Source organism: Pelophylax lessonae, assembly GCF_965119305.1.
Source record: "Pelophylax lessonae genome assembly, chromosome: 5".
Lineage (NCBI taxonomy): Eukaryota > Metazoa > Chordata > Amphibia > Anura > Ranidae > Pelophylax > Pelophylax lessonae.
Window position 1 is genome coordinate 95,053,673 of NC_138772.1, and position 16,046 is coordinate 95,069,718.

Genomic DNA, 16,046 nt, shown 5'->3' on the forward strand with positions numbered 1-16,046 from the left:
CTTTTGTTGAAACAAAATGTTCTGTGTCAGGTCAATGTGTGTGTGCATATGTGTGTGTAAATATATAAAAGGTTTTAGCAAACTTTACTATGGATCCTTACATGCTTCTGTTGTGCAGGTATTGTGATAAGCTATAAAAGCATACTCCTACTACAATATTGTCACATGATCAGTTCTAATGTTTTCATACAGGGCGCCTATAGCATTACCTAAAGTGTGCAGACTTCTTGGAAAATCGGTTGCCAGTTACAAGAGCAGAGGATAGAGCATTCCAATAACTTTTTTTTTTTTTTAAACAAACTGAGCACTTTTGCAAATAATTCAAAAGGGGTATTGAAAATTATGGTTTACTGCAGACAGTGATGGAAAGGAAACCTACAAAGTGCCTTTTGTAGCAATATTAATTTTCAGCAAAACTGGAGTTTTTCTTTTAATTCTACGCTAAATCATAACAAAATGAAAGCTCATGTGGTCTCTATTAATATGGTGTGTGTGTGTGGAGGTTTATAACTGGTGTAAAGGCCTGTTTGTTTGAACAGGGTTTTATAGATGACATCTTATTGTCTGGTAATATCACCATACATATCTGAACCTTAAGGGCTTGTTTACCCTTGCTTTAAAATGTGGCATTTTGACAAGTTTTTTAAAGCACGCCAAATGCCAATCAAAGCACCTGTCACTAAATAAAATATTTACCTTACAGTCCTGTTCACACGTGTTTTCTTTGCTTTGCTTCACTTCGCTTCAAAAATTATAGCCCATGTTGCTTTCTTGGTGCTTCAAAGCTTCCCCAAAGCCTCCATAGAAGTCTAAGACAACGCTCGCTTACAGTACCTGAAGCTTATGAGAGGCTTTTAGATTTGCTTTGTTTTGGCGGTATTGCATGTATAAGATATTCCAGGATACACTGGGAAACCAACAAGCGAAATGGAAAGACCTCATCAGCAATCACTTCCGTTCACGTTCATACAGTATATTCTGTAAGTGTTTGGTGCAGATGTCACATCTGGGGTGCAGCATGGAGCAGCAGGAAGGTGAGCAGGGTCAGACTGGAGCGGAGCAACTAGCAGACAGCACAAGTGGTGTGCAACATGGGCACGCTATAGCAGAAGGTGAGTGGGGACTAGGGAGAGAGGACTGAGTGGCAGAGGATCAGAAGAGCTGAGGGACCTGAGCAGGAGAAACTAGCATATGTTACAGGTGGTGAGCAGCGTGGGAGGCGAGCGGGGACCGAGGAGAGGAGGATCAGCAAACCAGAGGATGAGCAGAGTTGAGAAATACTACTGAGTGGGGAATCAGTAAAGCTGGGGATCTGCTGAACAAGAGTACTAATAAGCTGAGGACCTGCTGAATGGGGGTACTACTGAGACGGGGTTCTGCTGGGCCCATTTAAAACAAATAGAAATCAAAACGCACAGGGCATTTGCCAAGCTTTAAAAAGAATCTCGGGAGCATGAAAAGAAGCATGTTGAAGCGGTAGGCACTTTAATGTGTGTTAAAGTTGAAGCAAGTTTTAAATGAGCCCTAAAAAAATTGGTTGTTGCAGCAACTGGTTGTTTGTTCAAAGCAAAAAAAAAAAAACCACAATAGCGGCACTCCTTCAACATTGTGATTGATGTATATGATATACTAAGAAAACTAGCTAAACTAGCGCCCATTCCAAAACAGGCACTATTGTAGATGGGAATGACAGTGGACAGTGAGTGCAAAGTATGACCGCAGGCAGCATGTACAGGGGAGGAGTGCAGAGGTTATGATCGCAGGTAGTATTTGCAGGAGAGGAGTGCGGAAGCTGACAGCAGGCAGTATGTGCAGAAAGGAAATGTGTGGAAGTTATTAGGTGATCTGTGTGTGCAGGAGTGGTGTGCAGAGGGTAGGACAGCGGACAGTATATGCAGGAAAGGAGTGCAAAATGTAGGAAGGTGTGCAGTATGTACAGAAGTGGAGAGCAGAGGGCGTGAAAGTGGATCGTATGTGCAAAAGAGTGTGGAGTGTAGGAAAGTAGGCAGTGTGGTTCTATGAGTAATTCAATGGCCCCTGAACTCCAGCACTGCAGTGGCATGCACAGAGGCAGACACTGAACTGGCTGCAGAGTCTGGGGTCAGCTCAACCTACAGTGGCGTCTGCAGAACTCAGGGGGGTCAACTATCACTCCTGCCAGTCACTGCCTAGATGGTTTACACACTTGCTCCAATAAACGGCCATTAATGTCTAAACCGCTGGCAACAAAAGTAAGTACACCCCTTAGTGAAAATGTCCAAATAGATCCCAATTAGCCGTTTTCCCTCCCCCTTGTCATTTGGCTCATTATTAATGTTACAAGGTCTCAGGTGTGAATGGGGATCAGGTGTGTTAAATTTGGTGTTATCGCTCCCACTCTCCTATACTGATCACTGGAAGCTCAACATGGCACCTCATGACAAAGAACTCTGAGGATCTGAAAAAAAGAATTGTTGCTCTACATAAAGATGGCCTAGGCTATAAGAGATTGCCAAGACCCTGAAACCGAGGTGGCCAAGACCATACAGTGGTTTAACAGGACATGTTCCACTCATGACTTATGAGTGCTTCCAGCATTGCTGCAGAGGTTGAATGGCTGTCGTCCCAGAAGGAAGCCTCTTCTAAAAATGATGCACAAGAAACCGTTTGCTGAAGACAAGCAGACTAAGGACATGGATTACTGGAACCATGTCCTGTGGTCGGATGAGACCAAGATAAACTTATTTGGATCAGATGGTGTCAAGAGTGTGTGGTGGCAACCAGGTGAGGCGTACAAAGACAAGTGTGTCTTGCCTACAGTCAAGCATGGTGGTGGGAGTGTCATGGTCTGGGGCTGCGTGAGTGCTGCCGACACTGGGGAGTTACGGTTCATTATGGGAACCATGAATGCCAACATGTACTGTTACATGCTGAAGCAGAGCATGATACCCTCCCTTCGGAGACTGGGCCGCAGGGCAGTATTACAACATAACTACCCCAAACGCACCTCCAAGAGGACCACTGCCTTGCTAAAGAAGCTGAGGGTAAAGGTGATGGACTGGCCAAGCATGTCTCCAGACCTAAACCCTATTAACCATCTGTGGGGCATCCTCAAACGGAAGGTGGAGGAGCTCAAGGTCTCTAACATTCACCAGCTCCATGATGTCGCCATGGAGGAGTGGAAGAGGACTCCAGTGGCAATCTGTGAAGCTCTGGTGACCTCCATGCCCAAGAGGGTTAAGGTAGTGCTGGAAAATAATGGTGGCCACACAAACTATTGACACTTTGGGCCCAATTTGGACATTTTCACTTAGGGGTGTACTCACTTTTGTTGCCAGCGGTTTAGACCTTAATGGCTGTGTGTTGAGCGATTTTGAGAGGACAGCAAATTTACACTGCTACAATGTAAAGTAGTGATTGTACAGCATTTATAACAAAGTGTAATTTCTTCAGTGTTGTCACATAAAAAGATATAAAATATTTACACAAATGTGAGGGGTGTACTCACTTTTGTGAGATACTGTACATACATACACACACACCATTTTTGATACATTAATTGGACTCTACATCGAGAGGCAGGAAACACAATAGGAAGGACTTTAAAAGGCTGGTCCCAGGCCTAGCCCACCAGTGTTTGTGTTTCCACCACTGTTGGGGAACATTTTTTCTGTGAACTCTTTCTCCTGTGGTGTTCATTGGGGCTTATGGTGGAAGAAGAGGCTGTGGCTGGAGTATTCCTTATCTCCTAGGCATCCTATTGTTATGGAGCTCTGATCCGGCCGCATGGGCTGGTTCAAGTCCGGAGCACCCTGTTCAATTCTTCAGTCCATGAGGACTCAGGCTGGCTACTTGCTCGACTCGCGTGGAGAGGATGACCGCTTTGGTGGTCCCTGTTTCCTGACCAGTGGTGCAGGTATGTCCCTTCTGGTAATGGTGGCGCTAATTGCCAGTGATGGATCGTGTGAGTTCCAGTCCAGGAGGAGGGGATGGGCTACTTCCGTTTCCTGAAGGGTGCGAGGATGCCAGAAACTGGAGGCTCTTTTAAAATGGGGTGTGAGTGGTTGCTCCCCTTTTGAGACAAAGACAAGGCGCCTCTAAGTGCAGTAGGCTCTGAGTATTTATTAGGTTAAAAGTATAAAAGCACTCACATTTGGTAAATGTGACATGGGCATAGCAAAGATCTGTCTGGAGTCTTCCTATCCGCTGTGCTGAGTGGTTGCAATGAGGACATCCTGTGATCCGCTTCCTGTAGATGCGACAGGGACCACCAAAGTGGTCATCCTCTCCACGCGAGTCGAGCAAGTAGCCAGCCTGAGCACTCAGCACAGCGGATAGGAAGACTCCAGACAGATCTTTGCTATGCCCATGTCACATTTACCAAATGTGAGTGCTTTTATACTTTTAACCTAATAAATACTCAGAGCCTACTGCACTTAGAGGCGCCTTGTCTTTTTCTCTTTATCACTTTCAGAGCAGCTTCTCCTCTTAAGTGCTGCTGAAGTGCAGTGTCTCACTTAAAGCCTGTTGTATTCCATGGAAGTGCCCATACAACAAACCCTTGCTCCCCTTTTGAGATCCAGGCACTCTTGTGCATTCTGCAGGATGAACTCTGAGGACACGGCGGAAGGTGAAGGCAGGCATCGTTGCACCAGCATGGCTCGCCTTAATGGTTTATTCCACTAACCTCTTAAGGGCCATACACACTATCAGATTTTCCGAAGACTTTTTCCTTCAGTTTTACCTTTTCTATGTAGTGCAAGTGCCTGCCAGATTGCATACAAATTGAAAGTGTTTAGGTTTGACCTCATATTATCTGGTTTTGGTAAATCTAAAGGAAAAAGTCTTCAGAAAATCTTAGTGTGTATCGCCCATTAAGCATGACTTCTGCTATTCAGCAGTTCACAGGGAGTGAGAACTCCTTGTGAACTCCTGAAGTTTGTTTTTTAACCCATTACAGTCATCTTTGTGCTAAATTAGGTCTTGAGAAGATTGGAAATTAGAAAACCCCTAAGCAGGTTAACAATCTTCTAATCACATCCGGGATATACTACAATTATGCAAGTTGCTACCCTCAGAAGTAATACTTGTCTGAGAAGCATTCAGTGGGTGCTGCCATATCCCAACCCCATGCTACACTTGTTCTGTTATAAACTGTCCTGTCACTGGTAGTGCATGCGCCTGGATTATTCTACCTGGTTGATATGTGAATGGGCTCTGGATCCTATATAGTGCAGACAAATAAGTTGAGTGCTTTCAAACATCTTGAAGTAAAAAAATAAATAAATGTTAATTAGCGTAGTACTCGAGTTTTTTACATCTACAATCATTATAGTCTCTCTAGGCCAAATATAAAAAACTGCATAGTGCAAGTTTTCCTTTAAATGAGGTCAATGCCTACATGATCTCATAACCTATTGGTCATGCCATTCCCCTCATGTTCACGCCTCATGCCCACTGCTGCTCCTAAACTTACGTTTTAGGAGCTTTTGGATTTTTTTTTTGTTTTTTGCCAAAGCCCCTGAACAAAACTCAATGAATAATGTGTCCATGCACAAGTAGGCTTTTACCAGAGTTTAGCAGCAGCAGTGTTTAGAGGCAGTGAAAGCTCCTTCTCCTAAAATGCAGAAGAATTGCATTCAGAAGAGGAGCTTTTTGGTATAAGGGTATAAAAAAAAAAAACCCCAAACATGCCTAAACTCCAGCTTTTATTCATTTCAGTGGCCAGGATAAATATTTCTGGCCAATAAAATAAACTCCCAAACACCAAGTGCTAAAAAAAAAAACTAATAAACTGGTTTAAAAAAAACAAAATGCAGCTTAGGTGAGTTTCTAAAGCCTAGTACACGCTCAACGATTATCGGTCGTCCGTCTTTTGTCCAGAGTGGTGTCAGTTGGTTGGAATGTGCCTAGACTGCACACGAATTTTCTCGCCCAACAAAATTCTACTTCAGAAGTGATGTCACGTGTTGGTTTGCTTTCTTTGTGTTCTTTCTTCTCTGAGCATGCCCAGTCTTGCTCATAAGATTTTTCCCTGTCGAAATCTGTACTGACTGCATGAAAATCGGCCGTGTTTTGACGGAGGACAAAAATTTTATAGCCTGCACACCAGATTTTTTTCGGCCAAAAAGTCGGAGTCGGTTGTCGGAAGCATCATACTAACAAGCCGAAAATCGGCAGTTCGGTTGTCGGACGAAAATTCCCTGCCGATTTTCGATGCGTGTGTACGAGGCTTAAGGGTCCTTTCACACATGCTTTCTGCCCGGCGGCCTCTGTTTTGCTCAGCGGGGATCAATCCACCGATCCCCACTGAGCAGGCAGATAACAGGTCCGTCTCCGCTCACTGTGCTGAGACGGACCTGTTGGAGCCCTGCTCTCCTCTATGGGAGATCGGATGAAAACGAGCCGACTGTCCATTTTAATCCGATCCTGTAGGCAGATGGAAAATGGGGTTACTATACGTCTGGATTTCATGGTAAGGATCGGATAGCAGCCGGTATCAGCGGACATGTCACCACTGACATCTGCTGCTCCATAGGGGTGCATGGAGTGTCCGATCAGGTCTGCCTGAAAAACTGACAGGCGCACCTGATCAGAAAGCCCGTGTGAAAGGGGCCTTACGCTGATTTTCTCCTGTCAGGATAAACTGCGTTTACAATAAACCGGTGTGCATGAAGCCTAACAGTTTCCAGTATGATACCAAACAATGCTATTCAGCTGCCTTTGAAATGGCCCCCCAACATTATTGAAACCCAAAAACCAAACTGCTTCTTTTCTGTGCAAAAACCTGGTGGTGGCTTCCTTCACTTGTGTATACATTGTCAGCGGCACTGCTTAGCTCGGAGTGTCGCATACCATTCTTACATTCCACCCTCACATGGCCTTTTGCAGAGGACAGGGAAGGGGGAGGCTGAGGTGCCTATTCCTGTGCTGACTTCAGTTGCAAAAGAAAGCTCCACTTGCTGCTCACTGTATAGGGACAGAGCAGATGAGATCCTGGCTTGGGCAAAATGGCACATCACAGGCATGGGAACAGTCCTTTTAACCACCTCAATACTGGGCACTTAAACCCCCTTCCTTCCCAGACCAATTTTCAGCTTTTAGCGCTGTTGCAATTTGTATGACAATTGCGCAGTCATGCAACACTGTACCTAAACCAAATTTGTGTCATTTTTTCCCCAAAAATAGAGCTTTCTTTTGGTGGTATTTGATCACCGTCAGGTTTTTTCTTTTTTGGTGCACAAATAAAAAAAGACTGAAAAGTTTGAAAAAAAAAAAAAGTTTTTTTGTTTAGGTTATAAAATTTTGTGAATAGATACGTTTTTTTCATGCACTGATGAGCACTGATGATGCCGCACTGACAGGCACTGATGAGGAGACACTGATGGGGTGGCACTGATATGCAGCACTGATGGGCACTGATATGCAGCATTGGTGGGCGCTGATGGGCACTGATGGGCACTGATAGGTGGCACTGATGGGTGGCACTGATAGGCAGCACTGGTGGGAAATAATGGGCACTGGTGGGTGGCACTGATAGATGGCAATAACGGCACTGGTGGGCAGCACTGATAGGGAGGGCACTGGGGGGCTCTCTGAGCCCTGTTTGCCATCCATGGTGGGCATCCCTGGTGGTCATGGGTGGGCATCCCTGGTGGCTCTAGTGGCACCCCTCCCCCCCCCCAGGGCTGCACTGGTAATCAATGTTCTGATTACCAGCACAGACCCCCCCTGTGATCAGTGAGTAATTAGAAATACTCACTGATCACCCCCGCTGCAGCACAGATCATCCCTCTTCTCCTCACTGACAGGATCTGTCAGGAGGAGAAGAGATCGAAGCCATTACAACGGCTCTATTTGATTGGACACAGCCGTCATGTGATCAGGAGGGCCAATCACAGGGCCCTCCTGCCGAATGATGTTGCTCTGTGTCTGCAGCGGCGCGATCTCTCTCCTTCTGAAGGACGTTCCGGAACGTCCGATCAGAAGGAGGAGACTCCCACCCGGCCGTATATTTACAATGGCCCAGGTGGGAGGTGGTTAAAAAAAGCTAAATAGCATTGTCAGGTCTGGACCAGAAATAATACTATTAGTAGAGAAATAGCAGAACCATTAGGTATTACTTTGCAATCCCTTAACCCCCTAGCCTCCTCTGTCATAACTGCTTCCCCCTTCCTTGTCTGTGTTAATGTACACTGAGCTGCACATGCACATCTGCTCTGTGCCATGATGATGCGACACCTGTGCCTATGCCTGGGAGTGATGTCCTGGCGTTTTTCTTTTTTTTTTTTTCTAAATTTGTGTGTGGAGGTAAAAGAAAAATCCTAACACTTTGCAAAAGATTTGTATAGCTTAACCACTTAAGCCCCGGAAGATTTTACCCCCTTCCTGACCAGGGCCTTTTTTGCGATTCGGCACTGCGTGAATTTAACGGACAATTGCGCGGTCGTGCGACGCTGTACCTAAACTAATTTGATGTCCTTTTTTTCCCACAAACAGAGCTTTCTTTTGGTAGTATTTGATCACCTGTGCGATTTTTACTTTTTGCGCTATAAACAAAAAAAGCGTGAATTTTGCAAAAATAACAATATTTTTCAAATTTTTTTTATATGAAATTCCCCAAAAAAAAAATGTAGAAATCAAAATTTTTTAACATTTTCGGCCAATTTGTTTTCTGCTACATATGTTTGGTAAAAAAATCGCGTTTACTAACTAAGGGAAATATTTCTGTCATTTTTGGTGTTTTTTTTTTTTTAACGCGTAATGGCGGCGATCTGCGTTTTTTTTTTTTTTTGCGGTACTGCGACATTGCGGCGGACAGATCGGACCCTTGACTGACATTTTTGACACTTTTGGGGTTACCACTGACATTACTGCAGTAATCAGTGCTATACATATGCACTGTTACTGCAAAATGACACTGGCAGGGAAGGGGTTAACTTTATTGGGGAAGGAGGGGTTAAGTGTGTCCCTAGGGGCGTGTTTCTTACTGTGATTGGACATGGCTATTGATGTAGGAACAGTGATCAACGGTCCTACATAGTAGAACCGTATGATCACCATTCCTACACAGGGGAGAATGACAGGCGGCTTGTTTACATCAGCCGCCTGCCTTTCTCCCTTCACGGCGGACGATCGCGAGTGACTGGCGGACATCGGGTCCGCCGGTCACACGCACGGACTTCCCCGGGAATGATCCGGGGTGGGCTCCGCTATTGGCTCACAAGCAAGTGACAGGCTAGTGACGTAATGGTACGTCACTTTGCCTGGCCGGGGCTGACCGCAGCAGTATATGTACTTGCGGCGGTTGGCAACCGGATAACTAACACATGCAAAAGTTGCAAAGACTTGGTTGTACCCAGGTGTATTAGACCTTCGTCTTTTGTTTAGGACAAATTGGGTTTTCATTTGGTAGTAAATGTTAAGAGAGATCTCCTAGATTTTTTTTTGTTTACTATCAAAGGAAAAATGGCCAAAAATAGTAAAATATCTTTTTGAAATGTAGCTGTATATTTCTTGCTATTACCATAACTTGCAACCCAAAATAAATGTTACTTGTGTTTTATCGCATATGTGTATGCTTGTTTTGTGTACCTGTAATAGGGCCCAAAATCAATTGTGTGTATTTTGTTTTTATCCTACCCAAAACACACTGGCATTACATTAAAAAAAAAAAAAAAAAAAAAAACGTTTTCAAATTCAAAGGGCTGGTTCACACCAGGAATCGTACAGGAATTCAATCGCATTGGTTTGAATGGGATAAAATTGCAGTGCACCAAAAGTAGTGCATGCACTACTTTAAAAAAATGCACTGTGACCAGGTACTTCTTTCTCTACTGATGCAGTGGAGGAAAACACACTGCATTTGAGGTGTCATTAACTTATCACTGACACCTACTGCAGACCACAATTGCAGTGCATTTTGAACGCAGTGAAGGAACCCTGCACAGAAAACGGGCCCCTCTAAAATACTGCATGTTGGTACAGTGCATCCGGAAAGTATTCACGGCGCTTCGTTTTTTTACCCATTTTGTTTTGTTACAAAATGGAATAAATTCATTATTTTCTTCAAAATTCTACAAACAATATCCCATTATGACAAAGTGAAAGAAGTTTGTTTGAAATCTTTGTAAATTTTTAACCATTTAAGCCCCGGAAGATTTTACTCCCATTCCGACCAGGGGGTATTTTGCGATTCGGCACTGCGTGACTTTAACGGACAATTGCGCGGTCGTGCGACACTGTACCTAAACGAATTTGGCGTCCTTTTTTTCCCACAAACAGAGCTTTCTTTTGGTGGTATTTGATCACCTGTGCGATTTTTTTTGATCACGCGCTATAAACAAAAAAAGAGCGTCAATTTTGCAAAAATAGAAATATTTTTCACATTTTTTTTATATGAAATTCCCCAAAAAAAAAATTTAAAAATCAAAATTTTTTTACTTTTTCGGCCAATTTGTTTTATGCTACCTATGTTTGGTAAAAAAAATCGCAAAAAGCGTATTTTGATTGGTTTGCGCAAAAGTTATCGCGTTTACTAACAAAGGGAAAGATTTCTGTCATTTTTGTTGTTTTTTTTTTTAACGTGTAATGGCGATCTGCGATTTTTTTTTTTTGCGGTACTGCGACATTGGGGCGGACAGATCGGACCCTTGACTGACATTTTTGACACTTTTGGGGTTACCAATGACATTTCTACAGTAATCAGTGCTATATATATGCACTGTTACTGTAAAAATACACTGGTAGTGAAGGGGTTAACTTTATTTGGGAGGGAGGGGCTGTGTGTGTCCCTAGGGGCGTGCTTTCTACTGTGATTGGCTGGGGCTTGAGCTGTATGGACACTGATCAACGGATCTACATACTAGATCCGAGTGATCAGTATCCTAACAGCAAGGAGAATGACAGGTGGCTTGTTTACACAAGCTGCCTGACATTCTCCCTCTCCCCCGCCGATCGCCGAGTGACCGGCGGACATCGGGTCCGCCGGTCACACGCGCGGTGGGGTCCGTGACCACGCGGGAGCGCGCCTCCGGGGGCGCGCGCTCGCTCCCTAGACCCTCACAAGCTAGTGACGTAGCCCTACGTCACTTTGCCTGTGAGGGGCTGACTGCCGACGTAGATCGGCGTTAGGCAGTCGGCAAGTGGTTAAAAAATTAAAAAAAAAAAAAAAAAAAAAAAAAAATCACATCTACATAAGTGTTCACAGCCTTTACAATGACACTCAAATTTGAGCTCAGGTGCATCTATTTTCCACTGATCATCCTTTAGATGTTTCTACAACTCGATTGGAGTCCACATGTGGTAAATTCAATTGATTGGACATGATTTAGAAAGGCACACACCTTTCTATATAAGGTTCCATGGTTAGCAGTGCATGTCAGAGCACAAACCAAGCCATGAAGTTCATGGAATTGTCTGTGGACCTCTGAGACAGGATTGTATCCAGGCACGGGTCTGGGGAAGGTTACGGGAAAATGTCTGCAGCATTAAAGATCCCAATGAGCACAGTGGCCGCCATCATCTGTAAATGGAAGACGTTTGGGACCACCAGGACTCTTCCTAGAGCAGGACGCCTGCCCAAACAGAGTGATCAGGGGAGAAGGGCCTTAGTCAGGTCGGTGATTAAGAACCTGATGGTCATTCTGACAGAGATCCAATGTTTCCCTGTGATGAGAGGAGAACCTTCCAGAAGAACAACCTTCTCTGCAGCACTCCACCAATCAGGCTTGTATGGTGGAGTAGCCAGACGGAAGCCACTCCTCAGTAAAATGCACATGAAAGCCCATCTGGAGTTTGCCAAAAGGCACCTGAAGGAGTCTGACCATGGGAAACAAAATTCTCTGGACTGATGAAAAAAAGATAGAACTCTTTGGCCTAAATGGCAAGCATCATGTCTGGAGTAAACTAGGCAATGCTCATCACCTAGTCAATCCTAACCCTACAGTAAAGAAGCATGGTGGTGGCAGCATCCTGCTGTGGGGATGTTTTACAGCGGCAGGAACTGGGAGACTAGTCAGGATCGAGGGAAAGATGAATACAGCAATGTACAGAGACATCCTTGATGAAAACCTGCTCCAGAGTGCTCTGTGCCTCAGACTGGGCAAAGGTTCATCTTCCAACAGGACAACGACCCTAAGCACACAGCCAAGATAACAAAGGAGTGGCCACAGGACAACTCTGAATGTCCTTGAGTAGTCCAGCCAGAGCCCAGACTTTAACTCGATTGAACATCACTGGAGAGATCTGAAAATGGCTGTGCACCGACGCTCCCCATCCAACCTGATGGAACTTGAGAGGTCCTGCAAAGAAGAATGGGAGAAACTGCCCAAAAATAGGTCTGCCAAGCTTGTAGCTCCGTGCTCAAAAATACTTGAGGCTTTAATTGGTTCCAAAGGTGCTTCCACAAAGTATTGAGCAAAGGCTGTAAATACTTATGTACATGGGATTTTTTTTTTCTCATTTTATTTCTAATAAATTTGCAAAGATTTAAAAAAAACTCCCTTCATGTTGTCTTTATCGTGTATTTTTTGTAGAATTCTGAGGAAAATAATGAATTTAATCAATTTTGGAATAAGACTGTAACATAACAAAATGTGGAAAAAGTGAAGTACTGTGAATATTTCCGGATGCACTGTATCTTATTCCTTATTAAAGATGATAGAACACGGGTGGGTTGTATTGGTTTTGATCACTATTATAGGCAATCACAGTGATCATGTGATCGGCCAGTCCTCCCAGTTCCCAATCATTAGGTGGAGACCTGGAGCTGTCGGTGCTAGGTACATTTTGGGGTGTCCAAGTGGAGGGAATGGGACAAAGAAATGAGGAATTGATTTGAAATTGCTATGTTCGGAAACCAAATGGATTTTTATGTTAAATTCACAGAATCCCAATGTCCTGACTGAGTGAAAGCTTTACATGTCTGCCCTTCATGTAAATCCCAACAAGAGAAGGATTTTGTTAGAGACCCCTTCCCTGCTATACTTATAGTCTCGAAGATACAAATGAAAGCCTCTGAGAAGAAAAAGAAAAAAGTAGAAGAAAAAAAAAAAATTGTAATATTTATGTGATAAAATAAATTTAAATTATATAATAAACTCTTAAATTTTTACTTTTTTTTCAACAAAAATAAATACACACACAGGTGCATCTTATAAAATTAGAATATCATGAAAAAGTTAAATGATTTCAGTAATTCAATTCAAAAAGTGTAACTCCTATATTTTATATCGATGCGAGTAATACATCTCAAGCATTTCTTTCTTTTATTACAAATGAATATGGCGTACAGCTAGTGAAAATCCAAAATTTAGTATCTCAGAAAATTAGAATATTACATAAGACTAATAAAAAAAAAAAAAAAATTTAATACAGAAATGTTGGCTTACTGAAAAGTATGTCTAGGTACAGTATAGTATGCACTCAGTACTTGGTCTGGGCTTTTTTTGCATGAATTACTGCATCAACGAGGTGTGGCATGGCGGCGATCAGCCTGTGGCACTGCCGAGATGATATGCAAGCCCAGGTTGCTTTAAAAGCGGCTTTCAGCTCGTCTGCATCATTGGGTCTGGTGTCTCTCATCTTCCTCTTGACAATACCGCACAGATTCTCTATGGGGTTTAGGTCAGGCGAGTTTGCTGGCCAATCCATCACAGTGATACCATGATCAATAAATCGGTTTGGTAAATTTTGCATTTCATTTGGAAATTAACCACTTGCCGACCGCTGCACGACTATATACGGCGGCGATCAGCCCCTCCTGGGAAAAGTGACGTAGGGGTACGTCACTCGCCCACGAGCCTCTAGGGGGCGAGCACGTGCTGCCGGAGGCGCGCTCCCGCTCGATTCCTGACATCCCCACGCGTGTGACCGGCGGCTCCGATGTCCGCCGGTCACTCGCAATCTCCCGCAGGAGAGGGAGAAAGGCAGACAGCTGATGTAAACACAGCCGCCTGTCATTCTCCCTTAGATCATGACAGAGGCTATGCAATCCTGCTGAGTAGGATCGTATGTCTCTGTTATGATCTAAGAAGCCACGCCCCTTGACAGTTAGAATCATGCCCCTAGGGACACACTTAACCCCTTGATCACTAATAAAGTTAACCCCTTCCCTGCCAGTGTCATTTTTACAGTAACAGTGCATATTGATAGCACCGATTACTGTAGTAATGTCACTGGTACCCCCAAAAATGTCAGTCAAGGGTCCGATCTGTCCGCCGCAATGTCGCAGTCCCGCAAAAAAAATCGCAGATCCCCTCCATTACTAGTTAAAAAAAAAAAAAAAACAATAAAAATGACATACATTTTTTCCGTAGTTAGTAAACGCAATAACTTTTGCGCAAACCAATCAAAATACGCTTTTTGCGATTTTTTTTTTTTTTACCAAAAATATGTAGCAGAAAACAAATTGGCCTAAAATGTTAAAAAAATCAGATTTTTACATTTTTTTGAGAATTTCATATAAAAAAAAGTGAAAAATATTGTTATTTTTTCAAAATTGTTGCTCAGGTGATCAAATACCACCAAAAGAAAGCTCTGTTTGCATGGAAAAAAAGGACGTCAAATTCATTTGGGTACAGTGTCGCATGACCGTGCAATTGTCCGTTAAAGTCACGCAGTGCCGAATCGCAAAATAGTGCCTGATCTTTGAGCAGCCAAATCCTCTGGGGCTAAAGTGGTTAAGGTCCCAGAGTATGCAGGAAATCGAGAGACACAGAATCTAAGTTGCATGAGGTCCAGTGAGAAGTTTCCACAGTCAGTGATGATTTGGGGAGCGCCATGTCATCTGCTGGTGAAATTCTAGAGCACTTTATGCTTCCCTCTGCTGACCAGCTTTATAGAGATGCGGATTTCATTTTCCAGCAGGACTTGGCACCTGCCCACATTGCCAAAAGTACCAATACCTGGTTTATTGATCGTGGTATCACTGTGCTTGATTGGACAGAAAACTTGCCTGACCTAAATCCCATAGAGAGCTTCCAATTGTCAGGAGGAAGATAAGAGACACAAGACCCAACAATGCAGATGAGCTGAAAGCCGCTATCAAAGCAACCTGGGCTTCCATAACACCTCAGCAGTGCCACAGGCTGATCGCCTCCATGCCACGCCGCATTGATGCAGTAATTCATGCAAAAGTATACCGATACCAAGTATTGAGTGCATACTATATTGTACAATCACATAGTTTTCAGTAAGCCAACATTTCTGTATTAAATGTATTTATTTTTTTATTGGTCTTCTGTAATATTCAAATTTTCTGATGCTGAATGTTGGGTTTTCACTAGCTGTAAGCCATCATCATCAAAATTAAAAAGAGGTAAATGCTTGAAATATATCACTCTGTATGTAACGCATCTATATAAAATGAGTTTCACTTTTTTAATTACATTACTAAAATAAATTAACTTTTTGATGAAATTCTATTTTTATGAGATGCACCTGTAAATATCCAGTGCCAGGAAAATTATATATATGGACCCATGAAGGAACTTGTCTGTGGACTGTTAGGGTACTTTAATGAGAAAACAGTTGTCTAATAGCAAGATAAAAGTTTTAAAGGAAAAAGTAACTCGGAGGGAGTACATTTGTAACGTAATACAAGTTACTATTATTATCAACATTACCATCTCCCAAATACAGAGAAAAACCTAATTTGATTGTGAAAAGGAAAAAAAAAGTTGCTTCTATTTGATATGGGAGTATACTATGCAGCGCGCTCCCAGCACAAACGCAGGTACACATACAGCTGCAAGAAAAAGTATGTGAACCCTTTGGAATGATATGGATTTCTGCACAAATCAGTCATAAAATGTGATCTGATCATCATCCAAGTCACAACAATAGACAATCACAGTCTGCTTCAACTAATAACACACAAAGAATGAAATGTTGCCATGTTTTTATTGAACACACCATGTAAACATTCACAGTGCAGGTGGAAAAAGTATGTGAACCCCTAGACTAATGACATCTCCAAGAGCTAATTGGAGTGAGATGTCAACCAACTGGAGTCCAATCAATGAGATGAGATTGGAGGTGTTGGTTACAGCTGCCCTGCCCTATAA